Raw genomic sequence first — 14631 nt, 5'->3', positions numbered from 1 at the left:
GTCGGTCCGATGGACCAATCACAGCCTTGGGGGCAGGTGGGGTGAGGTGTGGTCATCACCGGTGACCCCCTCACACCCCCTCACACCCGGCGGTGATTGATCCCTGTGTTACCGAGCGTCTGATTCGCCGGTAACACAGGAAAACGCTGCGATTGGCTGTTCACATTGAACAGCCAATCGCAGCGATCGCCGACGGGGGGGAGGCATCGCCGCCCCCCTTGGGCATGCTGGGACATGTCTGCTGTCAGGGACAGCAGACATGTTTAAACTGTCACCGCGTCTATAGACGCGGTGACAGTTTAAAGTCATGACGTATATATACGTCATGTGTCGGGAAGTACATCCCGGCCATGACGTATATATACGTCAAATGTCGGGAAGGGGTTAAAAGGTTTGCAAAAGTTTTTCATGCATTTTGGTGTCTATGTCGACATTTGTCAACGCAGGCACCGTATTATTGAACCACATCCCCTTGCATGGCTCGCTGTGCTGGTCACACTAAAATATTCTACCTCTATGCCCATTTGCATTGTGAAGTAAGAGCAATTTGATAAAAATAATCATGAAAAACTTGTGTCCACCTAGACTATGTCAACCTTTTTCATGTGTCGGTCTATAACCTGCCAAAAGATATTGATTGTCCTATTGACTGTCCACTTAGACACTGTCGGCCTATCGACCGGATACCGGGCCCACCATCCCCTCCCCATATTCTTTCTTAATGTTGTTTTTGGACTTTTGGTAACATTGCATCTTATTTAACCTGGGCAGCAGGATTACATGTGATATATATATCGTATACGAAAGCATGCAATATTTCGTATGCGATCCTTTCACTTATGATATATTGCATGCGATACCAGCCAAGCCTAGTTCATCAGCTGCGACTCACAGGCTCCGGTGAGGAGAGCATGGGACCGTGCATTGCATCGGATAATGTCAAGAACATGCAAGTTGGACGCTTTTTAGCTGATTGGTCACCAAAATCGCATAAAAGTTGCCAAATTGCATCCAAATAACATAGTAGTGTATGACCAGCCTTATTTCCCTTATCTCTTCCTAAGGGCTTTATTCTAGTTCACTCTTTCTGACAAAATCCTTCTTAGATGGACAAAACCATGTGCACTGCAGGGGGGCAGATGTAAAATGGGCAGAGAGAATTAGATTTGGATGAGTTATTTTGTTTCTGTGCAGGGTAAATACTAACTGCTTTATTTTTACACTGCAATATAGATCTCACTTTGAAGTAAAACCCCACCCAAATCTAATTCTCTCTGCACAAGTTACATCTGCTCCCTGCAGTGCACATGGGCCCTTATTCTGATCGATGCGGATATTCCCGCTTGCGTACGGGCCGCCGATGTTTATCTTCTGCGCATGTGCAGAGGTCACTCTGCGCATGTGCAGGCGATTTCGCCGCAAGGATTCTCTATACGCCGCACAGGGGGCGTAGAGGGGCGTGAGGGGCTACTTATCCTCATTACCCTATGCATACGCCCCGCGTTTCATGGGCGTTCCCATGCAAACGCGGGGCGTATGCATGGTAATGAGGCCGTGACGCGTGGGTACGGGGCGGGCATCTGACATCGCCGGATGTCAGCTGCCCGCCCCCATACAAGATTTCACACGGACAAGTGTCCGTGTGGTCTTGTGTTGCGGGACCTGATGGAGCGTGCGGCCCTGCATTCGATGTTCGGCGACCATCGAATGCAGGGGCTGCTCCCACCATGGAGGAGGCGTATCCCCGTCCAATTTCATGCGGATCGCCACATATCCGCGTACGGACGGCCGTGGCGATCCGTATGGAAGGCGGGGATTCGCCTGCACGGTCGGAGCCGCATATGCGGCTCCGGCCGCACCAACCAGAATAAGGGCCATGGTTATGTCCATCTAAGAAGGAATTTGTCAGAAAGAGTGAACTAGAATAACCCCCTAAATGCGTTCAATTGCTATTTGTAAGATAACATCAAGTGTACTGTATGTTAAAAATCAATTATGAATATATTATTTTTCTGCTTTAATAAGATACAGTTATGTATTAATTGGTATTTACATCAATAAAACATTTTCTTCTTCAGTTTAATAAATGTGGCACATGAAAATGCTTCCTCTGTTGGCATTATACTATTACAGTTATTAAATGTCACTTAAAATTGCAGAGGTGCAGACAAATGTTAGTGTTGTATTTGACATTTTTATAGTTCAAATTTGAGGATCCTTTGTCAAATCTCTTTATGTGACTTTACCCTTTCATGCTAAATGTTGTTGTTTTGAACTTGCTGGAATTTTTCTGTTATTTACCTTTGCTGTGTTGTGTTTGAAAGACTCATTATTTAATTTATTTTAATTGTTTATTAACACCATCATATTTGCTTAGTAAAGGTTTACCTTTTTATCTCTGCGTTTGTCATTATTACCGCTTTCACACTGCCAAAAAGGTTTCATAAAACTGTATTTTTAAATGGTATTTAAAACGGGTCTGAGCCTTCACATTGCAGTAGATTACCATTTTAAATACCGTTTAAGTACCATTCACATCAGTCAACCCGTTTAATCCCCTGAACACGTTTCAAGGCAGAATACAGGGGACAGCCTATCACAGGTCTGTAATATGTTGTTTTTACTAAATACCGTTTCAGAGCCATTGTCACTGCATAAAAAACAGCTCTGAAACGTGTAGGACTTTGCTTTTTTAAACGTTTTGAAATACCGGTAAATCAACTCTGGCGCTTTCCCACTGCAGCCTTAAACATTTTGAATTGGGAAAAAAACAGCAATATACCGTTTAACAAGTGCGGTGCGAAAGGGGTATATGTCTAATCTATGCAATGGTCTTTATTATTGTTATTTATTTCCACCCTATGAACTATGGGGGGGGGGGGGGGGGTATTCAATCATCCGCTGCAATTCCTGACGGGGAAAATAGCGGAGGGGCCCTATTCAATGCTGTCTTTCCAGACTGCATTGAACAGTGATCTCGGCAGAACGGACCCGACTTTAGCAGCAGTTTTACCCGTTCTGCCGAGAGCGGCCGTGGATTGGCAAGCTCCTGGCGACAGCTTGACGATCCACAGCTGTATCTCGCGACCATGCCCCTTTTTCTGTGTTCGGCAGGTGGGACATTGAATCCCGCCTGCCGATTACCAGTCGAACCGGCTGAGAACAGGACAGGGCCATGGCTGTTGGACCAGCCCGACAGTCGTGACCCGGGATTGAATATCCCCCTAAATCTTTCCAATCTTTTGTCATTTACTACTTTTTGGCCTGGCTTCTTGTAGCAAATGCACATTTATAGGTGTAGGTTAGTTACAGTAACAGTGGAAAATATAACATAATACTATATGTGTACATGATATTTCGTATTAAATTATCAGTTATTATTAACCCTTTGAGCGCCAAGTGAAATTGTCAACTGTGAAATAGGTGGAAAAATTGCCAAGCAAACATTTTTCTTCATCATAATGACCTGTAATGTTATGTTTACCTTATATAGGAAATATATTCTTATTTTACACAACATTTTTTATTTGAATTTATATAACAAATGAGAGTGACGCCGGCATTTTTAGCCGATAATTTGAACATCTCTCACAGAGATGTTGGCACTGAAAGGATTACCAATGTCATATTATCTGAGCATCTATGTGCGACCCTGATTTTTGGCTCTGTGAATCGATAAATATAACTACTTATTTGAAAAGAGTTCACCAAACTTTTAGTGGTAAATATATTAAAGTTTCTAAAAATGAAAAGAGGTGTTGTTGCCTATCGCAACCAATCAGAATCTGTCTATTATTTCTCTATTCCATCCTAGAAAATGGTCATTTTAGAAGCTTTATGTAAATGTAATTATGTTTCATGTTCCAGTGTTCTGCTGACAGATGCAAATCTCTAAGGACCTGACTGTCCTTTATGCTTTCAGCATTTAATGGAGTTCCCACTTCAAAGACTCCCTGGGATATCTTGCTTTAACGGGATGATTATAATGTGTCACTCTTTGCTGCTACATTATCATATTATAACTGGCTACTGAACTACAGATTCTCTCTCCTCTTATTTGATTCTCTCAGGGATGTACTCAGTATGCTGTATCAAGCAATATGCTGTATCAAGATCCCCATATACTGTAGAAAGCAAAGCAATAGGATCCCTCCCAGAGCCCCTGGGACTCTTGCAATGGTTCTCTCTCTTCAGAAAATGTGCCTTTGCGGAAATAATAGTTAACTTCATGCACACAGAATTTATAAATGTTGTTATGCATGCAGTAATCGAATTGGTGGGATATATAGCATTCATAGGCGAATCTAGGGGGTGGTCCGGGGGTGCACAGGACCACCCATTAGCCCATTTTATAGCTGAGGGATGGGGCTTTCCAACGAGCCCAGCCCCGTGTCTCTAGCCCCCTGTGAACCAGAGATACTGCCAGGCAAAACTGGAACGTTTTCCCTATAGGATAACATGGGACCCGCTAATTCCAACCCCCACCCAGTTCAACGGTTGCCAGTTCCCCCTCCGGCATCACTGAAGCTCGAGGTTGATCTCAGTCGAAACCCAAATCGCTGGGCCTTCAATCTGATACCAGGCTGGATCCATATGGATTAATTGGTTCCAGGGATATTGAGGTTAAACCTCAATATGAAAATGCAGGGACTAGGCTGGTGTATAAGGGGTCAGCCTGGGAATGTCCCTGCATGATCCTGGGACCATATTCCCAGGTAAATCCCTAAATTTTCTGTTGTGAAAGGGGTATTATTTCAAACAGCCGTGACCTGCAGTGCTCTGAATACAGCCGGACAGCCCCCTGCTCTCTGCCCAGCTGTCAATGACTGTCACCCCTGCAGCTTCCACTCCAATTCTTCTCCCTGCTTTCACCTCAGCCCGCCCCCCTTTAATCATGTGGTGCTGGCGCCCGGTGTGCTCCCCCGACGTCACGCACAACAACAGCGCGCACAATATTTCAAATGTCCACTCGGCTAGAGGGGACACCAGGAGGGGAGTGGGAGCGTGTTCTGCCCTGCGCTATGCTCCTCTCCCCATAGAAGCAGCTTCACCGCTCTCCATCTCTCCCTGCAGCAGCAGCGAAGGCTCATATAATAATTTACAGTAAGTGGCACTTTTGGGGTCATTGCTTAAGGGACGCTACAAGTGGCGGTATGTGGGGGCATTACGCATAATGTGTGGCTCAATGTGTAAGGGGCATTGCGGTGTGCAGCATCATGTGTAAGTGGCATTATGTGTGCAGCATCATGTGTAAGGGACATTATGTGTGCAGCATCATGTGTAATGGGTACTATGGTGTGCAGCATCATGTGTAATGGGTACTATGGTGTGCGGCATCATGTGTAATGGGTACTATGGTGTGCGGCATCATGTGTAATGGGTACTATGGTGTGCGGCATCATGTGTAATGGGTACTATGGTGTGCGGCATCATGTGTAATGGGTACTATGATGCCATCAAGCAAGAACCCCCTAGCAATGAGTACGTAGGTAAGCAGCACTTAGTGGCAAATATGTAATGGGCATTACGGTTTGTTATATAGTATGTAATGGGCATCATGATGTGTGGCACAATGTGTAATGGGTACTATGGTGTGCGGCATCATGTGTAATGGGTACTATGGTGTGCGGCATCATGTGTAATGGGTACTATGGTGTGCGGCATCATGTGTAATGGGTACTATGGTGTGCGGCATCATGTGTAATGGGTACTATGGTGCCGTCAAGCAAGAACCCCTTAGCAATGAGCATGTAGGTAAGCAGCACTTATGTGGCAAATATGTAATGTAAATTACGGTTTGTTATATAGTATGTAATGGGCATCATGATGTGTGGCACAATGTGTAATGGGCATTATGGTGAGTGGCCTTATGTATAATTGGTATTACGGCGTGTGGCTTTATGTGTAATGGGTATTACGGAGTTTTCTAAAATGTGTAATGGGCATTACTGTGTATGGTCTAAAGTGTAATACCCCACCCCTTTTTGTGATGCCACGCCTCCTTCCCATGAGGCCACACCCTTTTTTGCCGCGCGGCTACGCCACGCAAAGGTCTCCCTGCTATTATTTCTAGATCTGGGACCACCCATTACCATAATTCTAGATTCGCCTATGATAGCATTCAAAAGAAGGTGTTTGTCACACTGAGCAGTAGATGTAAGAACTTGAAGCAGTGATAAGGGAGGAGAAGTGGTAAAGTGCCTGGTACTTTATCACCAGCCAATCAGCTGCTAACTGTCCCTATTTAAACACAGCCTGTAACTTAACAGTCAGGACTGATTGGCTATTGAAAAAGTACCAGGCACATTATCACTTCTCCTCCATTATCACTGCTTTATACATCTACCCCTGGTGAATACGAGCCCAATAAAGATGAGGCTAAAGATACCCTTATGTGAGGAAAGCACTGTAGAACAATGTGAGTTTGGGTACGCAATCACATTTAAGTATACAATATACCTTTATATGTGGAATGTACATCACCTGTGTGTGAGTATGGTACACCATTTACTAAGAAACACACAGGATCTCATTAGAAGTGCCCCCCCCCCTATGAAACATACTACACCATATGGTCTCTTCTCTTCTTTTCATACCCAATCATGGAGGAGAAGGGAAGATACTGAATAATATGGAGTATTGAGAATATATGAAACATTAGAGCAACAAGGAACAAAAAGCACATTCTTTATCATTTAGAATTTATTTACCATTTACATTCTTTGTTTGCGAGTGTGGTGATAATCTTTGTTATCATATCTATAATTATATATCGATACAACAAATCAAGATACATAACTATGCCTCCAATTTTATTTAGTGCATTAGAGGAAGTAACCCTAAATACATCTCTGTGGATGGAGGGGGCAGGGTGCAGGTCTGTGGTACAGTTCTATTTATCACCAGTATTACTGCAGGCTAGTCAGTGGCTAGTAGTCACATGAAGATTCTGTCACTTGAGATAAAAATAATCTTTGGTATCCTATCACATTATCGGAAAACAAGCTGTTGATATGTTGATAGTGGATACAACTGTGTAACCCAAACACGCTATAACATTCCATCAGATAACCGGGTAAAAGAAAAACATCTACATTTTTCAGAATTTCTTAATATATCTATATATATATATATGTGTGTGTGTGTTATCTAACAAATAAAATAAATGTATTCTTATCTCTACCATAGGCAACACAAGAGCCAACTACAGATAGAGCGATCCTCATCTAGGGGGAGATTCTCTAAAACAGAAATGCGGTAAAAACCCCTTTATCAGGGTTTTTTACCGCATTTCTGTATGCTCTCAGGCCCCTCCGCAGTGGCAGCGCTGCGGAGGGAATCGACAGCAAAAGCTGGCGATTCCCTGCAGAACCCTATGGGCTTCTTACCGCAGCACTGTTTGAGGGATCCGTCACGGATCCCTCCCAGCATGCCCTGCGGCCGCATCGCAAGAGACAGCTCTTATCGCAAGAGCTGTCCCTTGCGTTAATAACCGTATATGTTAGAACATATGGTGTTATTAAAAATGCGGTGGCCGGCGTAGGGGGCGATAGAGGGCTGCGGATGTTACAACATCCCGCCCTTAGCCCTTTAATAGGATGAAGTGAGTCAGAGACTATCCCCTACTGTATTGTTCTATGTATTGTATTGCAGCTGAGAACAATAAGCCTTGGTGAGCCATGGCTATCCAGAGAAGGCTAGCTGAAGAAGGCTCCATCTGTATGTCATACAGTAGTGATAATGCCACTGGCAGATCCAGTTATGATATGTAAGTCACAAGTCATTCAATAAGCAAGTCATTAGAACTAAAATGATAAAATAATGTAGCCACAAACAGGCGCATCAGGACGATATCATATTTTATTGTAATATCCCATGTTTTTTTATCATTAGCCTCACACATTTCAATGATAATTCCAGCAATAAGGGGACAGATTCCCATACTTTCTGACATTGTTAGCCTTTTTTCCTGAATAGGAGGTCCAAGTAGGATTTTGTGGGGCTTGGTGATGAGATTCATGTCATTAGGCCATTGCACAGTGCTGTAGCTCATGTCATCAACTTCCCAGACCGATCATTTACTGTAACTGGGCATGAAGTGGGCAGGATCTGAAGGTTGGTCTACTCTCCTGGGAATCCAGGAGAGCTTATTAAAAGTCAACCTCAACCAACCATTCCAGGAGAGCAACATACTAAGGGCCAGATTCTCTAAGCTTCAAAAGTGATAAAATGGAGAGTGATAAACAGCCAGCCAATCAGCTCCTGTCTGACATTTTTCGAACACAGTCTGTGACTTGGCAGGTAGGAGCTGATTGGCTGTCTGTTTATCACTCTCCATTTTATCACTTTTGAAGCTTAGAGAATCTGGCCCTAATACTGTAAGTCACATCCACATATGTGAAGTGTCATGCACTTAACCTATACAATTTATGTAAATATGTGATGTACAAGTCATCCTGATTTCTGCAATGAAGCGCTGTTTGGGCTGTTTCACACGCTCCGGCTGACGCCGGGTGGCGAAACTCCACACGCCAAAAGCACATAGTTAACAATGGACAGGGTTGTATCCATTCATACGGGACTGTCAAAGGCCCGGCCGCTGGGTTGGAGCCAGATGTCACCACTGGAAAGGACAGCTGCCAGCCTGTGGCCATCCCAACCATTGTAAACTTCTGTGCACGGCACGGCTTCTTGGTAATGCGGGGTTTCGCTGCCCGGCGTCAGCCGGAGCGTGTGAAACAGCCCTTTGAGGGTTATATGGAGTCACGAGACTTGTGGTGGGTAAAGGTAACGACCTGTCCCAACAAATATCTTGGTGCTGGATAAATACAGTAGAAAGATTGTAAAAAAAAAAAAAAACTACATTTATTAATGCTGTATATAGAACTGTATTAAATAATAGTTGGAAAGAACTAAACAATCAAAATAATAACCAATATGTAACATAACTAAAAAAAAACAACAGAAGAGAATAGAAATAGAAATGAAACAGAAATACTGTACAATGCAAGTGATAGATTAATCCTAATGTAAAGAAAATATATCAGTGAAAATAAAGAATTTAAATTGGTTACTGTAGGTAGGATAAATAAGTATTTCCTGGTAAGAAATGGTAAACTTGAATTTTCTGCAGAACGCTACACAGAATATTTGGCCATTCACATCAGTCTCTGGCCCATGGAACTTACGATCTATATTCTCTACCATTTGTACACACAAATACACAAGGGATCATTTTTGTAGGGAGCCAATTAAACTACTAATATAAATTTTGGATTTGTGGGAGGAAGCCCACAAACGTTTCCCCCCAGCACACTGCACTAAGCCAGCAAAAAATTCCTCTACAGTATCATAAAGACTTTGTTACTCTTTTGCAACTACAGTATATGATAAGCCACGGACACATCAAAGCTTCTCTGCTAAGGTGTTTAGGAGCCCATACACTAGTGTGGGCCCTTTTCACCCGATTCCAATGCACTGGGCCCGAGATATTGGGTGAAAAGTGTCAAATCGCATGTGTTTAGCCTCTGATTCTTTCTGATCCAATGTGCGGCCCCGTGCGCATTGGATCAGAGCGACTGATCACAAGGGCTGACATAAATATTTTTCGGATCCAGCAGCCACACTGGGTCAAACATACTTGAGTTTGTAAATTTACATCTACCTTACCAGGAGTTAATGCAAAGTCCTCCGTATGTTTGCAAATATGTGTAACTGGGAATTCTGCATTTATTATGATGCTCAATTTAACAGTTCTGGGGGGCATAGGTGCCGACTTATGTTTTCGCTGGTGGGTGCTCAAGCCAAAAATATAGGGGAGTGGCTTCATGGGGAAGGGGTGTGGCCACAAAATAATACCCATTTATATTACGCAGCACAGTTGTCTCCAATATTCAAATTAGACTGTGACTGTCAGCGCATGGCCAGGCCCAGGCAGGCACCCCAAGAAAATAGAAGCTGACAAGCCTGACAGGACTGGAGTCAGATGCTGTTGTGAAACTACATGTACCAGCATGACCTGTCACAGTTTTAACAATCTATTATATAAAATCTATGGCAGGGCATGCTGGGACATGTAGTTCCACAACAGGTGGAGGGCTGGGGGCATGAGTTTGACACTGATTGGCTGAGAGAGGTCTCAGCCAATGAATGGCTTTCCATTCATTTGTATGGGCGTTTTTTTTTTAAGTCCTGCTCTCCCGCCGCAGCTGCGCAGCCGTATATCAGGGAACCAGGGCGGATCGCCGGGGGGGGGAGGAGAAAACGGACGAACGGACATGGAGTCAGGGACAATTGGCAGCTAGACTATTCTGTGTGCCCACCCACTTCCCGGACATTTTATAGTCCGGGAACGTGGCCCAGCAGCGTGATTCAGGCTGCCCGTGGGTGCTCATGGATTTCTGTGGGTGCTCAAGCCCTTTAGCACCCACAGGATCGGCGCCTATGCTGGGGGGGGGGGGGGGGACTTTGGTGTATTTTGTTGTCTAGAGTAATCTAGAGCAACTTGCACTTTGTATCTCTCTATAAGTAGCCAGATGATACAGATTAGGGAGGTCATTCTGGTTGACTTGCAAAACAGAATTAATTATATTTCCGCCAATAAATAGTAGTTACCAACTGATATTTCTATCGCTGTTGAGAAGATGACAATCACTCCTACCTCTCAAGCTCGCTGCCTAGGTGTTATCCTTGAATCAGAACTTTCCTTTGTACCCCACATTCAGTCTGTCTCAAAATCATGCCACATGCACCTAAAAAACATATTTAAAATTCGCCCTTATCTTACACAAGACACTGCAAAAACTCTAATCCATGCTCTCATCATCTCACGCATTGATTATTGCAATAGTCTCCTTATTGGCCTTCCCCAATAAAGACTCTCACCACTACAGTCCATTATGAATGCAGCTGCAAGGCTAATCTTCCTAGCCAGACGTTCATCGTCTGCAAAGCTACTCTGTCAGTCACTTCATTGGTTACCTGTATTCTACCGTATTCAATACAAAATTCTTTTACTTACACACAAAGCCATAAACCAAACTACACCAACATACATATCTTCTCTTATCTCAAAATATCTTCCAACACGACCTCTACGCTCCTCCCAAGATCTGCGTCTCTCATCCACACTCATTACTCGCTCCCATTCCCGACTGCAGGACTTTCTTCGTGCTGCACCCACTCTGTGGAATGCCCTCCCAAGCACAATAAGACTCTCCTCCAGTCTCCAAACCTATAAGCGTTCCCTAAAAACTCATCTCTTCAGGCAAGCTTATCAAATTCAGTAACCAGTCACAGAACCTTGCATTCTAGTGGAATCGATGCAATAAAGAATACAGTATCTATCCTTATGTATCAATGCCTATTTCCCTATAGATTGTCAGCTTGCGAGCAGGGCCCTCCTACATTTTGACTATCTGTAAATACCCTGTTTTGTTGTATCACTGTCTGCTTTGTAAAGCGCAACGGAATATGCTGCGCTATATAAGAAACTGTGGTACTTATGTATTATCTGGGCTCCCATGTTAAATGAACCCCATTTTTTCATACCCCTACTATCCAACTACGCATGGAGTTGATTTTATATAGTGTGGCGAGCGCAGCGAGCCACCGTGCCCGAAGCGTGGCGAGCGCAGCGAGCCCCGCGAGGGGACACGGTCTCATAAGAAAAACGGGAGCCCAGATATTACATAAGTACCGAAACTGTTAATAAATAAATAAATAAAAGCTGCAAAATTCACAGCTTTGCGAGCTACTAAACGGCGCGCGCCGAGTTTCCCTGTACACATGCGAATGGATGTTTTGAATAAACATACATTCACAGCTTGTGCGCGGGCCGAAATCATTCGATGGTCGCATTCGCAAATCTAAGTCACTGTCAGGTGACTCAGATTTGTGGCGCCGTTGTACTGGAAGCGGGCGGGCAGCTGACATCTGGTGATGTCAGATGCCAGTCCCCATTACCCGTGTCACGGGCGAATTACCATGGGAACGCCCAGCATTTTCATGGGGATGCCCACGAAACACTGGGCGTTTCTATGGGCGTGACCCAAATCGCTTCATCCATTGGAGCCTGCACATGTGCATAAATGCTTATGCGCATGCGCGGTAGCTAAATATTGCTCCCCTGTGCGAACGCGCAGGGGAGCGTATAAACCAGAATGACCTCCTAGATGTAGATTTTCTTTTATATTCTTTGTTTGGTTGTTTTCTTTTTTTTTAGTCTTTTTGTTTTGTAATCAATGCATATGAAATGTTATCATCATTATGTGATATTTCAGCCTTTTCTTTAATGCTATAAATATAATGTACAGTTATCAGCTTAATCTAATTATTATTATTAATAATAATAATATACATTTCTGATATACAGTATATCTTGCAGCAATTCACAATAAATATTAATATCACACAATGGGCATTACAAAGTACAGTATGTTGGTGGGGCTTTCCATCAACTGCCCAGGACCTCTCTCTGATCTATAGCGTCTCCATAAAATCAAGTTCATAACAAATGGAGTGAGTTTGCTGGTTTTGTATGTTTTGTTATAATGTCCAGACATCCTGTTTCACCTGGGAAAATCCTGAGAGTGTTAATATAACTGTGTACTGGGATTAACAGACTCTCTTTTTGTTTAAAAATGTGCAAACTAACGCACTTGTAACTCACTCTTCCTGGGTATATATATAAACGTTTCACGGTAAAATATAATTTGTAACATTCTTGTGTATCTAAAGCCTTAAGGAAACTGGACAGTGTTCATAAAGATAAGTGAAGATTTAAAAAGCTTTTTCGGATATTTATTAAAGCCAGGGCGGCACTCTGAGCTTTTTTTTCTAGGGAGGCAGACACAGAATGTTGTGTTCCGGCAATCCCCGAAACATACACTAGCAAATACTACATATCAATATTTAGCAGGATCTACTATACCTATAGTCACTACTTGCTGCTATTTTATATCATGCAATTATATTTAATGTATGTATGATTGTTACTTAATTTAGTTAAAATGTAACCAATATCATTATTTATTAGCCATTATAGCACACATACATAAATAAATGACACATAGTAATAGAACACAGGAACTGCTCAAGAAAGCAAAATCCATAGGAAATGTTGGTGAACATGGTTTCTGCCATCTTCCCCTATATACAGGTAACTGACACAACTGCCCACACACGCAAGCATGCATACAGATATATGGATGGATTAGACAGAGCAGATCCAGTCTGGAAAAAGTACGTAAGGGTTACATCCTGTATGCAAGCAGCTGTGTTATTATTAATACGGGCACACATAAATATAGATGAATGTGTTAGATGGACTCACTAAATAGATACAGATGCAAATACAGTCCGATGAAGAGCACAGAGAAATTAATCTCATTAGGAAAAACAAATCTACTATTAAAGTATCCCCAAAGTTAAGGGAAAAGTTTCCACTAGCCTAAATATCCCGGGTTTTTGCACATGAATACATGTTCACAGTGGGTCACTGTGTAGTGTAAATGGGTAATCTGGGTCGATGGGACCTGAGTTCCGTTCACTACAATGCAAAAGCCGGAGCTGGGAGATTCTCTCATCTCCCAGCGCCTCCCCGATCCAGCCTGCTTACCCGATCCCCGCCTCCCAATGACGTCAACCGTCCGGCATTATGCCGGGTGGGGACTCTAGTGTAAAAGAGTTCACAAGCCGGGTCGCACCTAGTTTGTAGTCGGGTACAAAATCCCAGGTGCGACCTGGCTTGTAGATGGAAAAGGGGTATAGTTGGATTTTAGGTATTTGGGAATCACCAAGCAAGACCCAGAAGAGGGTCATCTTAACCATTGGTGGACTTTATCCATGGGTTGCACTCAGGGCTGCCACTAGAAATTGTGGGGCCCGGGACTGATTTCTAGTCCGGGCCCCCATCCCCCTCCCTCCCCTCATTTATTGCCTAACTCTGCATTATATATATATATATATATTGGTACATCTACCTGCTGTCTTGTTGTTTGTTCGAGTGCCGCCACAAACAAACACTGGTATATATATATATAAAAAAAAAAAAAAAAATGTGCATACATAAATACAGTACTCACACACACAACATACATAGACACACACACACTTCATACATACATACATACATACATACATACACAGCATACATAACACACACACAAAACACACTGCATAGATACATACAAAACACACACAGGTGTATAAATAAAATAAAGACATTGGTGGGCAGTGGGAACGCATACCCCCCACCCCACCCCGGTCACTTTTAATCAACTTTTGGGTACCTCTGCTGAAGGTCAGGGACTGGGTCTGGCAGTGGCAGCAGCTCTCTTACATCACAGCATGCAACAGTCTCGCAGCTGCTGCGCTGCTCTTCGGGAGTTGTCAGTGGTGTGACATCAGCCGCGGTTGGGGTCGAGTCCCGTCGGCGGCGGCGAGTAGGAAGCATGACAGGCTGTATGTGACTGCGCACACTGCGCAGTCTCAATGTGCTGCCGCGGCTGTCGGGTAATGAACCGGGCGCCGGGCGGGCGTGTCTTTCAGTGAATGTGGCGTGCTGCTGGGGAGAGTTGCCCGGGCCCATACCCTCTGTCAGAGCGGCAGGGCCCGGGACTCAAGTATCCC

This window comes from Crinia signifera, chromosome 1 (genome assembly GCF_055691185.1).
Source record: "Crinia signifera chromosome 1, ASM5569118v1, whole genome shotgun sequence".
Classification (NCBI taxonomy): domain Eukaryota; kingdom Metazoa; phylum Chordata; class Amphibia; order Anura; family Myobatrachidae; genus Crinia; species Crinia signifera.
This window is presented reverse-complemented; position numbering follows the sequence as displayed.